This window comes from Bacillus rossius, chromosome 1, assembly GCF_032445375.1.
Source record: "Bacillus rossius redtenbacheri isolate Brsri chromosome 1, Brsri_v3, whole genome shotgun sequence".
NCBI classification, from domain to species: domain Eukaryota; kingdom Metazoa; phylum Arthropoda; class Insecta; order Phasmatodea; family Bacillidae; genus Bacillus; species Bacillus rossius.
Genome location: NC_086330.1, coordinates 316,497,695 through 316,513,802, shown reverse-complemented (window position 1 = coordinate 316,513,802; position 16,108 = coordinate 316,497,695). Strand labels below are relative to the sequence as shown.

Sequence of the window (16,108 nt, the reverse complement as noted above, 5' to 3'; positions counted from 1 at the left end):
TTAAAAAATTTATAAACTGCATAGCCACAAAGTATGACATCATACCATTAGTTTCAGTTACCAATAACAACACGTGCACGCGTTTGAACAGTCATCGCAGCCATAGTTGTTTCATAGCTACCAAAATCATTCAACGTTGTCAAGAATTATTCCAAATTATGTTTTGCCATTTTACTCAATGCGCCACTCCGTTAACACAACATTTTATAAATTCTGAACTACGAATGCCAGTATTTTTTTTTACGTTATTACGTTTAAGAAATTTCTGTAGTTTTCTTATAATTAAAACTTAATTTTTGATGTTGGCATCTTTTAACCGCACTTTTTTTTTTCGGTGGCCGTACTCCTCCAATTCAGTTGCGCCCGCCCGTATCTAAGCGCTCGGATTTCCTCAAAAGGCACCGCCTCTCGATAGAGTGAGACAGAGAATTACGCGCACGACCTTGAAAAAAGCGACGCTACAGCGCCCTGTCGTGGAAGCTGGTAACTACGAGTACCCTCTTGTGGAAAGAAGAGCTGTCTAGCGGCGGAGCTAACAACTACCACAGTTTTGGATCCGAAAATTGGAATAATAAATCCTATCCCCTCGCGACTTCTATAAGTTATATATATTCAATGGTTAAGCCTTGAGAGATGGTGAAATATGTCCTACATTCCTACAGAGCGTGTCAGCTACATATTATATGAACACTCACGCGATAGTCAACATGGCATTCCACATAACAGGGATCCAGTATTGTATTTCACTCGATAACGGCACTATACCGTGTCTCATCCTGAGGTTACATACAGAGTACATTTAAATGGGCATTTTTTCTCTCTTTCTAATGCACGATTTCTGTCATTAGCGCTGTCCTTGTTTCGGTGTGCTCTGTTGTTCAAAAGAGCACAAAACTTTCAACACAACTTGGTAAAGTAAGAAAAAAATTTTAATGCACGTGAAATTGTGTAGTTTTGAAAGCTAAAATTTGGAATGAGAGTTTTGGAAATACATTTTCCTGTTGTATTTCATCAAGAGCATTATCTTATAATATTCAATTTTAATTTCTAAGGAGACTTAATGTAAAAACGCCATCTTGGTTTCAACTGTTTTTGTAAACGATTTTTTATATATTGTTTGGCCGTTTATAACATCTCACGTAGTTTAATGGAATGCATTGTTGTTAATAGTGACTTACTGTTACAAATAGTTTCTCCTGTGAAATATTGATTGGTGTTTAGTACTGAATTTATTTTATGTCAGGTTGACTACAACTGTAATAATATCAGTATACATATTTTATGGTCTTAAAATCAACTAATAGTAAAAATAAAAATAAATATCAAAACCAATAACTAACGATGGTATACAAAATAAGATTTTTAATGTTAACAAGCAGGTAGTATCGATCTGACAACAGAGTTCACCTTTTACTCTGTACTGCAATCTAAGTTGAGACAGACTTGTTATAGCTATTGACAGAAACATTTCTGGACTTCTGTGTTCATTGAAATTTCTGGCTCTTTTGCATGTACTGTAGTGTTCACGTGTTTTTTTTATACACCATGTTTTGGATAGAGTTGTAAAATATCCGGTTGAAATATCTAGTCGCAGTTTAGTTTGCACTTTTTGTTTGGTAAGTCAAACAGTAATTTATTTCAGGGCAGAGAATTTGTATGTAAAGTGAGTTTGGACTTATACCCACCGTGGCGAAATATAAGTACATCGTTGTGCATGTAAAACACCGATTTCCCTTAAGCTGGTGGTGGTGAATTCCAAGCTTAGATAATGTATGATTCAGAATTCGACCAAAAAACTTCGCTTGGAGGTTCAGGGCGAAAAAATAAAATAAAAAGTGTACGATTTATGGTTTAAAGTGCTTCCCTAGGCTGTATTTGCCTTTGAAGTTGAATCCAAACCACTTTATTATTGCAAATATTATAGGAAGAATTTAAGATGGAACATAACGCGTCTGAATAGTGTTTAAGTGAACAAATTTCTACCACCACTACGAACTTGTCGCTGTCGTAAGATGATTTCTTTGATTAATTAGGATTAACGCCATTATTTTAAATACCTTTTTTGGACGTGTGGTTACCCGAATTAATTAAAAATAATTATTTTGGCCAGTGAAAGGTTTTGTAGCGGTTTTAGTAATTTCTTGTATTAAACATTATCCAAAAGCTTAGTGTTCCATTGATAAATACTTTCTGTTATTTACAATAATCTCCAACCTCAAAGGCGTATACTAGCATTGGATAGTGCTTAAGACTATAAGTCTTATGTATGATTTAACCTATTTTTCGTGATGAACCTGTAGCCGAATTTTACGGTTGAATTCTGACTCATTTTCTATAAGACTTGAAGTTTCTTTATGTTGTGTTTTTTAAATGTAATATTTCTGGCGACGAAATGCAAAAAATATGACAATTTATGAATTCTAAAGCAGTTTTAATGCTGTGGCGCGAACGTGTCACATGTTTGTAGGCACGGTAGATGTCTGTTGCGCAGCCTCGCACGCTCAGTCCCTCTGCATTCACGAACCTTCGCCGGCACGGCGTCTCCCAGGCGCTCGAGGGCAGTGCAAGAGCCGACTGCGGTTGCCTCTCTCGTGTCCGTCGACATCTGATAGCTGCTCTCCTGCGGGAACCCTCTCCTGTTCCTCTTTACGGCGAAATTGAGACAAGGCAGCGGTCTGTTACACGAGACCGGGCGGGGGGGCACACATGCCGCTAGACCAGTCTGCATGAAGCTGATTCGCCGATAGCCCAGCTCCCCCTTCCGCATTATCCACTTCTAGAGAGACCTGTATAACTGTCGGAACTGCGTCTTAGCTTTCGGTATACGGCATGTTGTTGGGGTAATTTCGTGAAAATTGATCGGAGTTCGATGAACGGATATTTGACGCAAGGGATCGTCCATTAATCACGTGAGGCCCGAAAAGGGGGGGGGGGGGGAAATCACGAAATATCACAAGGGGGGAGGGGGGTGTAGAGAGATATCACGTGTATTTATTTTTTCGCGCGATTTCTACTAAACCGAAAAGGGACACGTGACCTTGACTCGCCGTAGCCAGGCAACAATATCGCCGCCCGCCGCAACATGAACCACCCGGCTCGGCTTGCCAGTCGCCAGTAAGACTGATTTTGGCGCCGAATACATGCGTATATCACATATAAGCCTTTCCTTTATTATTTTTATGCCAGTGAGAATAAACCTGCAACCTTAATGTGTGTCTGGACATTTTTATCACTGTGCTTAATTTTCCAGAATTAAATTAGATTATACCTATATTTAAAGATAATATTCTGAAATTTTTAAAAATATTTTGTACCAAAAAAATACACGTGATTTATTGGGGGGGGGGGGGGGGGGGGTTTGTCTGAAACCTCACCACAAATCACTAGGGGGGAGGGGGGGTTAAAAATTTGCTAAAAAAACATCACGTGATTAATGGACGACCCCCAAAGATAGCGGACCAACGTGTAGCAACACAAACTCGTATATAGACACTTTCGTAATAATTAGGGTACATACACAACGTATTGGTGTGTCAAATGAAATTTCACGATAGTGAAACTATCCTGGAATATTTTAGACAAACTAAAATAGTCATAGTAAAATGTAATTATAAGTTTTAAAAAACGTAAGAAATCGGGCATTGCAATAATAACAATAATATATATTTATTATTTGATTGCCTGTCAACAGTCATGATATTAATAGGCAGACATTTAACCAATATTACATAAAATAATACATAAGTTATACAATAGTACACAGAGACAGTTACAATAAAAATAAACACAAACATAAAATATAATAAAACAAACACATGACAAAGACAAAAAATCCTAAACAAAGGAAACAGAAAACTTAGCATTATTAATTTTAAATTAATTTTAACTAATCAAATAACAGATAAAAATGTTCTAACAAAGAAAACAGAGAGATTAGCAGTATCAATTTTAAATTACTAATGATATAACGATACTAAAATATTTATATAACAATGTTATATTAACTGCATAAAAATTAGGAGCTCAAATATCTGTCATTTCGATAATTTACTTTATAAATATCTCAACATTTTTAAAACAACCATTACAATTTAAAACGTTAAAATTAACATTATCAATTTTACATTAATTATAGGTATAGTGACAGCTATAAAATATTTATATGAAATAGTTACTTAACTGCATAAAATTTAAGAGCTCAATATTTTTTTTCATTGAGATTTTTTGTCTTTAGAAACGGGTCCAAATATTTTAAACAGCCATTGCTATTATCTGTGAAACTTTTGCACAACTTATTTTTTATGTGATATGTTCGAAAAAATTGTGATGTTCTATGTTGGAAAGTAGAAACTCTAAGCCCAATTTGGTTTAGTACCTACTGATGTGATAAACACTTGTGAATCAATTTATTACAAAAACAGTATCTGCCACTTTTCTCATGAACTGCAATGTATGAACTGCAATTGCTCTGGATTATCGTTTACTAAATATTTGTTAAAAATATATTTGAACATTTTTTTGTATATTTTCAAGTATATTTGAATAAGTTGTAGTTATCGAGTTCCAGATGACAGAGTCATGCTCTAATCTAGATCTTACTAAAGTGAAATAAGACTAAGCACAGAATAAGGAGAGGTAGCTAAATAAATTAAATATAATTTATAAGCCCTAAGATATGTTTGTACTTGCAGTTAAATAGTCAACATGGTGATGAAAGTAAAATTTTGAATCTAAAAGAATACCTATAGCACGCATACATTGAGTTCTCCGTATCATGTTGTTGTTTGTTACGTAATTAAAATTTTCTTTATAAGTCTTCCGACAATGTGTATAACTTTAATCTTATTTATATTTATTTTCATTCCATTAGTTTGACACCATTTAGTTACAATATTTATATCTTCCTGCATTTATATATAATCACTTGGTATTCTAATGGTAGTATATAGGCCTATTTTTAGATCATCAGCATAGAGGAGAGCTCTGGTATGCTTGACTACATCAACTATGTCATTTATAAAATTTACAAATAAAAAAGGTCACAAGAGTTACCCCCCGAGGCACTCCTGATGGTGTCTTTAAAGTAGAAAATAAAGTATTTTCATTTCGAACTGCAAAAGATCTTTTATTTAGATAGCTACGAAACCAATTAGTTTAAGCGTTCAAACCGTAACTAGTTAATTTATCTACAATTAGAGAATGATTGCATGTATCAGATACTTTACTTTCAAAATATATAGCAATTTCGCCGTACGTATAGTTAACAAATGCAAATAAATTTGTAATAGTAGTTTTACCTGGTACAAAACCATGTTGACAGTCTGATATTAAATTGGATGTATGAAAAGAAATCTGTTTGGGTATGATTTGTTCAAAAACTTTATAAAAACCACCTAAAATTGAAATTTATCTATAGTTTGTAACTAATTATTGTCACTTTTTAAAAAAAAATTGGCTCTACAACAGCTTGTTTCCATAATTTTGGATGGATTCCAGAAGACAACTTTTATTGAAGATGTGAGTTAAAACAGTGCTAAAATCTCTTTGCAGCCATTTATAATAAAGTTTGAAATACCATCTACTCCTGTTGATTTAGTTGGCTTTAGACATTTAATTGCAAAAAAAAAAAAATCCTGGCTGATGGTAATAACAGGTGGCATTAAGTTAATCTATGAATTTGTGGTTGTAGGCAAGGGCGCAACAACTAAATTTCCAAAGGGGGGGGGGGGGGGCAATATACTTTTTTATAAAGAATCATCGATCCCCCCTATTGAAGTCCGGGGGTCCTCCCCCGTGAAAATTTGTATTTCAAGTTGGAAAATGGTGCTATTTAAGCAGTTTATTGTCTAAAAATTGATTACACAGCACTTTATTTGCCCCCGTTTGCCCTCACTTCAAAGGAATTGGCTACAGATAGCTTAATAGTACTTTATATTTGAATAAAAATAATAATATACTTTCTCCCGTCTAACTTCAAATTGTCCCGATGGCGCAGTGGTATTTCGCGTACATAGTTCAAAGCTGATCACTGGAAAAAAAAATAGGTACGTGTTTTAATAACATTTTAATATATATAATAATAATGTTGAATTAGTTCAATGAGTTTTGTTTGTAAGAAGGAGTTACAGACTGATTTCAGTCGTGTAAGCAAAACAAATATACAAACATATACTTAATGTTACGATGTGTTTTAAAATGTTTTAGTTTAATTTATTAGTAATGCCATAGAAGTATAACTTCTAACGCGTGCGAAAACTGTATGCCGTTCACTGTTTAATGAATTTTATCAAGATGGGCAGTATTTGAAAAAAAAAAATCCTTGTCCGAAATCAAGTCCAAAGCCAGGATCTATTGGACTGCAACTTTTAGTTTGGAAAATACCTGAAAGATAGCGCTACGTTTGTAATATCTTTGACGCCATGTTTGTCCCAACACATTTTTCCTGGCTAGTAAATTATAGGTATTTTTTAAAATGCTATTATATTTTGTTATGACTATTCGATTTTACAAAATGGATAGTTTCACAACCATAAAGTTTACTTTGGCACGCCAATATGCTTAGCACATCCCCCGATATTTGCGGAACATGTACGGGTGCATATTGCCACACGTGGCTCCGCCATCTTGACGACTTTGCCTCATGGCCATAGCAGTTTCTGCATGCATGCGCATTGGACTTTCAACTTGTCAAATTTCCGCTGTGTAATGCGCGCTTATATCATTACATTTCTGGCGTAAACTAAAATTTCACCCTTAACTCCCCTAAAGCAATATAACCTCAAAAACTCAGGCAATTTTAATGTAGGTTTAGGGAGAAATGTCACATGTTCAGCGTTGACATGTTCAGCGACATGCGACGCGTTCGGTACTACCTTTGAATATATATATATATATACTACTACTAATGTTCGACTAGTCCTACGGAATCAGTTATGCCATCTTGTTTTAACAGAATTAATTTTAGTCTAGTTTTAAAAAGAGGAAAACGTTTACCATCTTCCCCTGAAATGAATACTTTTCGTATATTTATCACACTCGGCATTATTTTAAAGAATTGTATGTTAAATTCGGTGTCCGAGTTTTGTATTTTAAGTTTATTTGCGACATTAGAATACATTAATTTGTTCGGTACCGAGGTTCGATATTTACAATATCACCGGCGAGTACTAAAAGACTCGCTCTTATTTTTTTGTCTATATTAAGTTAGATTTAAGCAGCACTTCCAATTTGTGAAAACATTTGCAAGGAAAAGATATGTTGATAACGCTGGGAAAAATATTGTTTCGTAACCTAAAAAATTAAAGTAAATCACAAAATCGAAGTATATTCATGGCACATGATACACAGGTCACAGCTTTGAAGTGGAAGTGTGATCAAGGTCAAGTCCGAGTTACTTTGCTTATCGCTTTTAGCGGATTAAAGCGTCGTGGCATTATGGAGCCAGTGTATCGATAAGGAACGGATTCATAGGTAAGTTGGTGACATACGGGTTACGATACTAAATTGTGTTCTCAAAAAAGACGTGTTTGCAACGTGATCAGCAGCTGTCCTGCACTGCATCATAGAGCTTATTCGCTTTCTTTCTCCGAATTATACAGTTTGTACCTACATAATTTTATTCGTAATTGTTTTAACGGAAAGACTTTGAAGTATCTAGGATGCTGGCATTCAAATAATTTCAGGTCTGATAAATGTTACATTGATACTTTTTAATGAAGCTATAAAATAATAGATATTCCAATATAATCTTTGAAACTCACCAAGGGACCTAAGTGTAACTTTCGTTAGCCAACGCAATAGTTAAAAAAAATCATAGCTTCATATCTTAAAATCCAGTAGTTATAATTATCACAGCACTGAGGGAACTACACGATAGGTCACTACATTTCGCATAGAGGCGATGTGGAATTTGATTTGTGCTGATGTCACCTTTAGTGATTCCTTGTTTCTGTCCATATAAAATGTAATAATTCCGTGTGTACGGGCTCGTTAAGGCTTCAAATGAATTTTTGTTTCAGCAAAGCGGGAACAATTAGGACTAGTTAGTGAATTTAAATGAGAAAATCAAACTTAAGACTGTTCTATGTTCTCATCATGCCGTAGTAATCACACGTTTTAAGATTATGATGTTGGTATGCTTACTGCAACAAAGGAAGAAGTATAACTCAATTTATCACGTGCCAATAAACGTTTGAGACAATCGTGTATGAACCAGGTCTCAGTAAGTTATTGCACATCAATAGTTTCTAATTTTTCCTCAATATGTCTAATATTGTGAAAACATCATTAAAACTAGGACGAACGGTTGTTTTTATGAAAAAACTTGGACGCTTTGTTCCTCATCGTCACCGCGGAAAATTTTAGGTAGCCCCAAAATCATTTGAATATAAATACATTTCACGCCTTTCTCGCACGTGGAAGGCGTGCTTAGATTTTCCGGGTGTGTACCAAAAATATTAGAAGAAATTTCGATAGAAAAAAAAAGAAATTAAAATATTTGTTTAGTCGTCAAACACATAACTGTGCCTTTCATGTAACTTAACTCGGTTCTAAAGGGTTAAATACATTATGAACCTAACTGAAGCTGTTTAGTGAAAAAGGCTGTGAAAATAAAGTGCCCTAATTTCGCGTCAATTAGTTGCGTTGGCGAAATAAATTGACCTTAGCTGCTGAACTGTGTGAGCATGCGAGTGTCAAGTGAGTGGAGGAATCAGGGTAATGAGACTGACCTTGGGCCTAATAGCTAGTACCCACGCATCAACTGATTGTGCTAGTGATTTCTGGAGAGTAGAACTGAACAAGCCCGCTGCTTCTGGGGCGCTTGGTGACTGGTGACCGTGGCAGCACGCTTGTGTGGCGAGGGCTGGGATCGTTCTGCCATCCGACAGCACCTTGCCAGGGGGGAGACACCCCCCCCCCCCATATTCACACGATTTAAGAACAGAACTCAAGCTGCATGACGTTACAGAGACATCTCTTTAGAAGGAATTGTTTTCCCAGTGCCGAGTGGCATGCGTGTTACTGTAAGCATGTCTTTCATACAAACTTGACATGTGTGAATCATGTATTTAATAACATTTATATATATTTTATGATTGAGAACAAAGTATTAAAACGATAAAATAAAAACCAAAACATGCAATGTTCTGTTTTTTTCTCAAGCAAATAATTATTAAATTTATATTTGTGAACGTTGGCGTTCTGAGATTTTAGCGTGACAGTTAATTTTATTTTAAAATTTAAATATAGAAAAAACTTATTGTTATAAAATAATATAATGGTTATACTGGACCCTCCTTCACACAATCCTAGCTGCGATCCTGCGAACCAACGTAGTCAGTTAGAATTACCGTATTGGTGTCTGCCAGAGTTGTGACGAGCCACGAGTCGACGTTACATTATTTTATTTGTTTCATAGGCTTGTTTGATGTGACGAAGTTAAGTGCCCTCGCCTTCCCGGACACACATACGGTGTGCAGAGCTTCAGAAAAAAAAACCTCGTGATTTAAACACTGCTCAAGATATCGTAGTGGTGTCTGCTTACGAAAAGCATTTAAGTATACGTTGAGGGCGGATGAGTAGTTCTGTTTCCGGATTTCGTTTTGAAAATGTATTTTTAGAAGAGTGAAAATGGCAAAAAGCGTGTGCACTCAAGGGACTTGCGTTACACCATTATCTTCATTTCTCCACCATATAATGTTATGGTTACTCTTCAGATCTCACAGCTGCCTTATGCACGACGACTGCGCACCATTCAGAGCTTTGCGCGTAGATGCGATACCGTGCTAAAAGCACCAGCGAGCATTGCTCTTATAATCCCGCCTCACTAACACAAATACATCCTTTAAGGCATTGTTTTCCACTTAACCACTCAAATGTAAACCAAATTTAGAATGATTATAACAAAAATGTATCAACCTAAGTTATTCTAAATATATAATTCATTACAAGGAATTTGAAGACACTCGACAAAGACAATATATTTTATAGAACAATGTGAATTAAATGCAAAAAATATAGTTAGTAAACAATATTTGAGATCTAGAATATGCTAAACATATATTCTGTGTATGAAAAAGAAAATAACGAAGTGGCGTGTTATTACGAACTATACTACAATATTTATATTGGAAACAAAAGTTTAAAATTGATCAACTGCTATAAACTTAATAAAATTATGTTGTACAGTAGCACATTCACACGTTCACGCATATTCACTCATTTACTAGGCTACGCAGTCCATAGCTAAACTTGAGCATATGAGTGAAGAAAATAGTTGAATTTTTTTTTCTTGAAAATTCAAGTGAGTTTTGAAGCCTATTGATTAGAGAAGTTCATTTCAGGTGCATCAGTATCTTTGGTTAAAGATTTTGCATATCAAGCTGTCTTGAGGGGTGAGCAAACAACAATTAAGCTTTATTTGCGTACCAATAGGTACGTACCATGTCGGGAACTGAGGCATTGAAACTTGTCGGTAAGACAGGACTGTGAGCTTCTACCCACGTCTGGAATAGTAGTACTAATTTAATTGTCCGTTTATTTTAAGCCGTACGAGGTATGTAAAGAAATGCCTTGACCAGATTTTCTTCAAAATTTGTTATTGGGATCGCTAACATGCTAACATATTTCAGAAAGGCTTATAAACTATTATGAAAATAAAATAAAGTGCTAACATAGGGTCAGTTATGAGATACGGTGATCACTGCGTCGTCATGCCACCAGTTATGACCGTCGGAAGGGGTGGAGCAGAGGGGGCAGAATCCCCGGGGCCCGGTTGAGTTTCGACTTTTTTTTAATGTTTGAGTTTTCCCTGAGATAATGAAGTTACAAATATATTACTAATATAATTAATTGAAAACCTACCAGTTATGGCCATTGTAACGTTTACACTCCGTAGATTATTTTTAAATTATGAGATTTGAAAAAATTGTACACTAAGTAATGTTCGAAAAGAACCGGGTGAAATTATTTGCCCCAAGGCCCGTGGTTTCTCTCGACGGCCCTGCCAACAGACTTCGCCGCAGTCCGCAGGTATTTCCCCTCGCAGTGCGGTTCCATTCGCGCCTTCCTTATCCAGCTAACCAGGAGCTTCCTGTTCCTCCGTGGCCGCAGTGAGTGCTGGGGTTCACGGTTGTTCTTAGTGCGCGTGCTGTTGGTTATTATTATTATTATTATTGTGTGCTATCTGAACCAGTGATTTCGTTCAATGGGCAGAATAGTAATTCACACAGGTCAATAACATAATAAAGATAAAAGTTATTGTTTATTAATATCTGTATTCATATCGACGTTTTTGTGTCTAGTTAAATAAAAGATCCAATATTTTTAACTAATGCTGTTATTAGCACAAATACACATGTATAAGATATGAGTGTTAGAAAATCAGGCAAAACGATTTTATTTAATTATTGATAAATAAAATTGTATTGTATTATTTTTAAAACGGCTTTAACAATTATTTTGAAGTGTATAGGATTTATATTTTCGGGAGCTATTAAATCGATTTGTAGACAGACTCGTCTCCGTGTCCGATTTTGTTTTATCTATTTGAGACCATACAGTCATGTTAATAATAATAGTGAACGGGGCATTAGGATGTGAGTTTGGATGGATTCACCCTGAAATCTACCGTTCCTGATATATCGCACGGAGGCAACTTATGTGTATGTACGTAAAGCAGACCTTACACGATCAATAATGTTGAACATACCTTGTCATTTTGACAATTATATAGACCGTGTATAGTAAAAAAAAAAAAAAAAACACTGGATGGAGTATTGAAAAAAAAAAAACAGAATTTTCGGGAATCATTCCTGGAAAGTGGATGGATATTGTTTGTTAATAATATTGATCGTGTAGGGGCGAGCGTCAATTTTTCCATGAACAGTCACTTTCAGTTCACGTCGCGCCTATGTGAAGGTCATAATGACCGACCTTCCGAACATTGACCTCTCGAACAATGAAGATGCTGTTGACTTGAATCCGGTTCCTGTGAAGACCAAAATGCCCTCGCGACTTCATTGAGAAATACGAACGGAGTGCATGGTTTCCATATTACTGTGTCAACGTTTTTGTGACGACATAAGAATCCGTAGGTACGTTATGAATATGCCAGTGTTAAGAAGCGGTATAAAACACGTTTTTTTTTAAATGTAAAAAAAAGTCTTAAATTCTACACCTCCAGATGATGTAAATTCGAAAAACAAACCTATTTCGTCTGTATCACCTCAGGGGTAAAATATGTAGCGTTTTTTTTTGTTTGTTTCATCTGTCCATAGACATGAAAGGTTTAAAAAAATGTTTGTTGTGATCAAGGGCCTACATGAAAAACAACGCAGTGTTGTACTATTTATTAAATTCATCTCTTAATGAGGTGAAAAAAATGTTTATTAAGGCTATGTTGTAATCAGATACAATTAAACAGGTACTGTGAATGTTGGCTTGATTTGCACTGAAAAGAAAAAGCCAATGTTTAAACATTTTCAAAATTCGCTCCCTAATGGACTAAAAGAGAGGTTATTTTATCAAGGTTAAAACAGGAGAAAAAGGTAGGTACACATGACTATTAACACTTGAAATTTGCGTAAGCACACATATTCACCCTACTCGTTCTGCAGATAGAGAGGTATTGAGAAAATGTATCGACTAAACTATTGTGAATAATATTCATCGTGTGAGTTATGAAGGTGTGAGACAGGTTGGCACGGCTGCGTGATCAATACTAATATTGTCAATATCATTGAGCGTGTAAGAACTGCTTAAGTTTTATGTTCTTGTCCTGCGATGGAAGCTCAGTTATCAAAATTTTGTACTTTTATAGCAACTACTTGGTGCAATTAAATAAAAAACCTTCAATCGTAATAGTTTTTACACGTATTTCTAATGCTTAGTACTCTTACGTCCCTAGATTATTTCCTAATAAAATAACATGCCTCTATGAGAAGATGATCAGAATCTATTGGCAAAAGTTTGTATAGTTTACAGTGCGAACTGGACAAATAAAGACGGAGTGCGCTCTCATGAAAGCAAAAGTTTGCATTCGCGGAGTAGTGCTGATATATCATATATGTGGCTCATGTATTATTGGGTTGAGATGTTTCTTGTCGGGAAACAAAAATAAAAATAAATTGAACAAATATACAATTTATATAGTGTATTTTACGGCCGTCTAGTGACTTTCTCTCCCTTCAATCATTCCCAACAACGAATAGAAAGAATTTGAAAGCGAACAGCGTGCAAAGTGGTTCTATCCCCTCCCCCTAAAACAAAAAAAAATTCTACGTATATTCTCCTGCTGGCGATAGTGTTTACATTTCTCTAGTTGATAATAACTTGAAAAAGCGCGAACATTAAGCCCTCGGTACCGCTCATAAACGCCAGTCGCCGAGATCTTTGAATATATATACTGTATAGAAGTCGCGAGTGGATAGGATTTACTCTACGTTTTTCAGGAGCGTATGATGAGCAGCTTGGGAACTTCACCGCTGCAGTGCGCTGCCGTAACGCCCTGTATCGTCTTAGGTTGTTATTTAAACGTTAGAGCCCAGCACTGTCGCCCGCTGTCATTCCCCCGCACCACCCACCCAACATTCACTGCAGCTCAAGGTCGTTCAACGGGAGTTTGTGCGTCACAAAACTGTAGGGATGAGCGGTGGGGTAGAGGGTGGGTGGAGGACAAAGCATGTTTGTGGGAGGGTGGGGGAAGGGGTGTTTGAATAGTTCGACACTTGTCCGCTAGGGACCACCACAAGTCGATGCCCTAGAGATGGTGGCGATTGCGGCGGTGAATTAAACAACTACCTCAAACCGTATTAGAAATTTTAACCTGAGCTGGCGACTTCTATACAGTATATATATTCAAAGCCGAGATACATCCCTAGTTAGTGACTGTGCGGTGCTGTGCTAGTTCCCTGGGCTCCCCGCAAACCACTATCCCCTGCCCTGCGGTCCGCGGCCGCCCTGCTCAAGATGGTGTCTGACCGGATGTAGCGGCGGTGCGTTGCTTCCGGCGCACAGGCACTTCGCCGTGCAAAAAGGTCTAGCGGAAACAATTGCTTGCTCTCTTGTGCACGACTAACACAGCCTCTTAAATTGTACAATGGTTTGTGAATAGCTTCCAAACAGTAGACCGAAACTAGGTCAAAACTGATTTTCCGTACACATTTTTATAGACAGGTTGCTAAACGCACTCTTTATAAGCCCCACAGTATTGCTGGAGGTGAATCCTTACGGAAATTGGGATTAGATGTAGATTTTTAAGTCACTTACAGCGTATCTAAGATCTAAAGGCGTTTTCACCCTTGAAAATCAGGTTTGTATATTATATTCATGCAAAATATCGAAAAATTACCTGAAATTAGAATAAAATTCCAGGGCTAGTGTTTTATATTAGAAAGGATATCGCTCTAATAGCAAATCTTAGACAATATCGTCTCCCTTAGTTGAAAAAAATGGACGGTATCGCTCTCTTATTGCCTACAAATTCGTATCTTCCGATTTTATGTTTATTTGATAGTATTTAATTGAAAATTAAGGCCTAATGAATAAAAACGCCGCTCTTGTTGCAACTGTCTGGAAAGCACGTACAACATATGCAACAGTTTCAGTGGCAATGATACAATGCCTGTGAAGTTTCGCGTATCTTCCATGTAATTGAGAAATCGACCATCGATGAATGACTGTTACATAATTTAAAATTTGTTGTGTTTAGAATTTAACTGGTTTAATAATCCTCGAAACTTCCGGGTCTCCAGTCATGGCTAGATGCATAGAAGAGCAAGTGCTTAGCGGGTTTATTGGCCTCTAAGATAGACTAGCAGTCCTTTCCGTAATATCCTGCTCATTGGCAGCTCACTTGATAAACGTCGTAGTAGTTTTGCATGTGATTTTATAATTCTTTGGTGGAGGTTGAATATTAGTCTAACGCTAAAAATCATCAGTCGCGTTATTTGTTGCTGGGTATCCCGACATCATTTCTTCGTTTTCTTAATAACATATCCCTGATGCGATTTCTCCACCCAGAGCATAGAGTAATGTGGAGATGTAGTGGAGTGATCATCTTTGTTTAATCGATTCATCTACTTGCTGTTTCTTTCTCTAGGTTTACTGGCTTCTACTTTGCCTTGTAACAATGTCCTTTTCTAATGCTGCCCTTCCTTGGGCACGTTTTAACGTGTCCAAGGAACACGTTTATTCGCCAGGATGTTACGTTGGCAAAAGCACTGGATGCGCGCGGCGTGGAAGAAGAGGGGACCCCCCACGTGGCGGACACGTGTCAAGGCTGAAAGGGCCGGGGGGGGGGGGGCAGCACCTGCCACCTGCCACCTGCTGACTGGCTCCCAGATAAGCCATCCGTGGGATGGGCAACCTGGCTGAAGTCTTGGCGACGCGGCTGGTGGCCACGCCTCCGTCACTTGCGACCTTGGCAATCACGGTCACCGAGAGTCGTTCAAGATTTTATGTCACCGTGTAGGACTTTCTAAAGCCGTTCAATCGTACGCTCGTCGCATGAACTATGGCACTCGCACGCAGACTGCTCGCGATGTCGGGGCGAAGGGTTTATTACATAGCCGTGCTTCGAAGGTCGACACTATCGCTCGCTGTCACTTGCACTTGCAGGCCTGCAGGCTAGGCGATGCCCTTCCTGGGCGTTTTCAGTGTCAGTCGCTCGAATAAGCCAGTCGTGTTGTAACCAGTAACATATATTACCCTGGCAATGTTACATTACAACATCTGAATTCTTGCTTTAACCCTTTACCGCGTTAACCTTTTATTTGTTAAATGAAAGTCTGGTTCGTTCGCAATTACGAACAACGTCGCGATGTTGCGACTGAGGTATGGATTTGTTCCATACCACCACTTGGATTCGCACCATAAGCTGAACATGAAGTAAACTGATGTTTGTATTCTGTGCATGTGCTCAGCGTTTGCTGATGTAAGCGATGGCACAGTAGTGCGCGCCACCGAGCGTGGGGCGATGGTGAAACGTCGGACTCGCACTCGAAAGAACCTGCAGGTCGAGCATGGTTCTTTCGCTCGCCACCGTCATAGCGACGATGCGTCGCCGGTATGACGGCTGAGTTGTGACGGCCGCGTGAAAATGCGAGCA

General features: G+C 37.4%; 1 protein-coding gene across 1 annotated transcript in view; it reads left to right on the top strand.

Annotated features, from left to right (window-relative positions):
* The window catches only part of LOC134527943 (dystonin), a 667,118-nt gene that overhangs the window by 9,257 nt on the left and 641,753 nt on the right, over positions 1–16,108 (top strand). The window lies entirely within an intron of this gene.